The sequence below is a fragment of the Ailuropoda melanoleuca genome, chromosome 7 (assembly GCF_002007445.2).
Source record: "Ailuropoda melanoleuca isolate Jingjing chromosome 7, ASM200744v2, whole genome shotgun sequence".
Lineage (NCBI taxonomy): Eukaryota > Metazoa > Chordata > Mammalia > Carnivora > Ursidae > Ailuropoda > Ailuropoda melanoleuca.
In genome coordinates this window covers 28,960,700-28,965,121 of record NC_048224.1, presented here as the reverse complement: position 1 = coordinate 28,965,121, position 4,422 = coordinate 28,960,700, and positions in this window count along the sequence as shown.

Below are 4,422 nucleotides of genomic sequence, written 5' to 3'. Positions count from 1 at the left end.
CCGCCCCCTTCCCGCCCGCCCAGCCCGCAGGAGCGCGGCCCCCATGCCCCGGAGGGTGGCCGGTCTTCACTGGGTCCCCCGGCGGGCTGGCTGGTACTCACACCTTCCTCGTTGGGCTGTGTGCATTAGGAACAGGGTGACAACCCTCAGCTCAGCGCCTGGCACATAGTAAGCGCTCAGCAAATACCGGCTAAGTGCGCCCTGCAGGAGGCTGTGAATTCTACTCCCTTATCTCATCTGACCCTTAAGCAGTCCAGTAAAACAAGTAGTAGGATTATCAGCCCCATTTTACAGATGAGAGGACTGCGGCACAGTGAGGCTAATACACACCGGGCTGTGTCACTGAGGCCTGCAGGCCGATGGAAGATGTAATCCTGTTTTAAATCCCTGGAATAACATACCTTCCCCTGGCTCCCTGTCAGTCAATCTCTCTGTTTCTTCTTCCTCACTTTACAAAGGCCTCCAAGAAACGGATCAAAGAAATGAACCCCCTCAGAGAAACACATGCATAGGCACCAGTAACATGATCGCACACGTCCCAGGCCATCCATTCACCCGACCTTAGCCAGAGGTTTCCTTTGAGGGGACTGAACAAATGAAGGAGCCATGGGGGTGCTGGAAATAATTTAGCAGAGTCAAGACTGGAGCAAGGCATGAGGCTGTCTCCAAGGCATTAGGTATAGGATGGGCAAAACAAAACAAAATCAGTACTCAAAAATAAACAATACTTTTAAAAGTCAAAATGAAAGCAAAAAAAATCCCTGAACAAACCACCAAAATTTTAAATAAAGGCAGAATCTGACCCTGTGCTTGCACAGCTCACCTCACTGGCCTCACTCACCCTAACCCCAGCCCTGATTCCATGTCTTGATTTCAGTGGGGATTAATTACATGGACATGTAAGTATAAAATCATCAAGTTCTTCTTTTCAAATTATGCACTTGACTTATGAAAGTTATATCTCAATTCAAAACACACACACACACACACAAAAAGAACTAAGAGAAAAAGAAAGGCAAAACGAGAAGCCCTGGCCTCCAGCACCAACGCTCAAGTCTTCAACTTACAGGAAGAGGCCCTCAGAATGTGACTCCAAACTCTGCAAGGACTACCCCCATGCCACTGGGGCAGAGGGGAGCGGGGTCTCACCCCACATTTGCACATGCTGTTCTCCCTGCTTGAAATGCCCTGCCCCACCTGGCAAACCCCTCTCTATCCTTCATGGCCCTACCAAAAGCCACCTCTTCTGTGAAGCCTTGGGCAACCCCACAGCCTTTTAGGCAAATGCGTTTCAAGATTGCATCATCCTTTTGTGTATTAGTCAGGGTTCCACCAGAGAAACAGAACCAAGAGGAGATATAGTAAGAGATCCATGGCCAGGAATTGACCTACACAATTGCAGGGACTGGTTAAGCGAGTCCAAAATCTTTAGGGCAGGCCATCGGGAAGGGAAGGCTGAAACTCTCTGGTGTGAGCTGAAGCTGCTGTCCACAGGCAGAATTTCTTCTTTTTTAAGGCAACCTCAGTTCTGCTCTTAAAGACTTTCAACTGATTGAATCAGCCCACCTAGATAATCTCCATTAGTTAAAGTCAACTGATTATAGACGTCAGTTGCATACACAAAATATCTTCATGGCAACATCTGAGTTAGTGTTTAATTGAATACACTGGGGATTAAGACCTAGCTAAGCTGACACGTCAAACTGACCATCTCTCTTAGTTTCCTAGGGCTGCCATAACAAAGTGCTCTAATCTGGGTGGCTAACAACAACAGAAATGTATTCCCTCTCAGTTCTGGAGGCTAGAAATCCAAAATCAATTAGTCCTGTCGGCAAGGCCATGCTTTCTCAGAAGGCTTTAGGAGAGAATCCGTTCCATACTTTTCTCTTAGTTTCTGGTGTTGCTTGAAATCCTTGCCATTGCTTGGCTTATGCATGCATCACTCCCATCTCTGCCCCCACTGTCATTCTTCTGATGTGCGTCTGTCTCTGTGTCTCTTCTACGCTTCCTCTAAGGACACCAGCAAACTGGATTTGGGCCCACTCTAATGACCTCATCTTGACTTGATTATGTCTGTGAAGACCCTATTTCCAAATAAGGTCACATTCATAGGTACCAAGGATTAGGACTTCAACATATCTTGTTGTGGGGGCTCGATTCAATCCATAACACCATCATACTTTGTGACAATGCTTGGTACACTGGATCGTGTTTAATTTAACCCTAGCCTTGTAACAACAACAACAAAAATGTAAGGGACTTAGAGTATGAGCTGTGGTCCCTTCATGATCACAGAGTTTAGTATAGTGTCAGACACACAGAAAGTGCTCAGTTAATGGCTGGCTTTGCGTCTCAACACTGCCTTCTGTCGGCATCTGTTGGAACTCACTGGGGAGGTATCTGATGGAAGGCACAGCCTGGTTAAGAGCAGGGAGGAGATACCCCCAAAATGTAACCAACATGTATTCTTGAGGTCTCGTTGCTAGAAGGGCCTCAGTGGTAACCCAATACAGGAGTTTTCAAACATCTGCTCCCAGAAACCCCAGGGAGCCACCCAGGAAAGTAAAAAGAGTCTGGCTGGGTGGGGCTCCAGTTCCCTTCCCTAAAACCAGAGCCTTAACACTTTTATCTGCCTAATACTTTGAGCTTCCTTCTTAGATTATAGCACCCTCCTCCCTAATGACCAGAGGAACTGGTAACAACACCAAAGAAAGCGTGTTGTCCAAGCTCACGGCAGGTCGGTGGCAGAACAGGAAGTAAAATGGAGTAAAAAGGTGTGGCAGACACCAGTGGATGTCTGCCAACATCCATCCCCCTCTCCTTCCTTAAGAGTAGAACCCTGAGTTTTTGTTTGTTTGTTCCTCTGGGCCCGTGGTCTTCCAAAATAAAGCCTAGAATCCCCAGCCTCCTTTGCAGCCGGGCATGGCCATGTGACTGAGTTGCAGCCAACGGGCTGTAAGTGGGGTTGTCAGACGGCGCTTCTGAGTAATGTCCTTAAAGGAAACATCTTTACCCTTCCTTTTTCCTGCCGGCTAGACTGTGGATATGAAGACTAGAGCTCAAGCAACCACCTCGGGTCATGAGGTAAAAGGTGTGCACTGAGGCTGGTGACACAACAAGGCAGCAGGAACCCAGGTCCCAGACATTGTGGACATTGAACCACTCCTGATGGGCTCTTCCTAGGCTTTGCTTATGTGAGGGAGAAATAAGCTTCTGTCTTGTTTGTGCCACTGTTCCTTTGGGTTTTCTGTCCTATGCAGCCAAATCTAATCCTAAATGATATGCAGGATATATTGCACAAGAACTCCCCCCAAAACGTGGATCTGATAGTGTGGTGGTTTTAAAATAAGGCTGCAAATTACTGGATACTCCCTCGCCTTGAATCGGGGCAAACCTGTAACTGCTGTAACCATTAGATGATGGCAGAAGTGAGGCTCTGTGCCTTCACTGGCTAGAAATAAGAAGCCACGAAGCTTCCATCTTGTTTACAGGATCCCTGTTCTTGGAGCCTTGAGCTGCCAGGGAAGAAATCTGACTATCTTGGTATTGTCATGCTGGAGAAGGCCCAGATAGGATATCTTTTCCATAGGGCCAGCTGTGCCCAAACTTCTGCGGGCCCACCAGCCCAGGCATCAGACAGGTGAGTGAAGAAGCCATCTTGGAAGGGGCTCCATCCTAGCCATTCAAGTCACCCTGGCCATTCAGGTCACTTCATCTGTGGCCCCAGACGTCAGGGAATGGAGAAAAGAGGTGCCCTTTTCAAATTCTTGACCCACAGAATCCATGTATGATAAGGTGGTTGGCGTTTTATACCATGAAGTTTTGGGATGGTCCGTTACTCAGCAATAGATAACTAGAAAAAGTGGATGATTTTAGCCGACAGTTTTTTAATTCAGAAAATACTTATCGAGCATCTACTACGTGCCAGGCACCATGCTAGGGTCTAGGCACACTATAATGAGCAAGTGTCAAAGAGAAACAAAAGCAAACACCAGTTAAAGTGATAAGGACAGATCTTAATCAGTAATGTACTATTGCTACAGGGAAGAGGGTCCAGCACAAACGGATTCCACTTTGATTTGTGCAGAATGACTGGGCATTTTAAATAGAGTAAGGGAAGTGAAGAATTACCAAGGGGTGATCAGCGTAAATGCGGATAATGCCAGCTGTGTCTGTGGCTGGCCAGTATCAGAGCTAGGATTCTAACCTCACAGAGGCTTGGGAGGCAGAGGCCCTATCTTTCCCGATGATTACATTGTAAAGGAATGGCTTTCAGTCCTGGGGAGACACTCCTGACTGGTAGGAGATACACATATATCTCAAAGGGACAGAGAAAGGGTTTATAATTGTAAACTCTTCTTAGTAAACTCTCTAAGAAAGGGTGGTTAGGGGCCAACGGTTAGGTGTTAGCTGTGATAAACA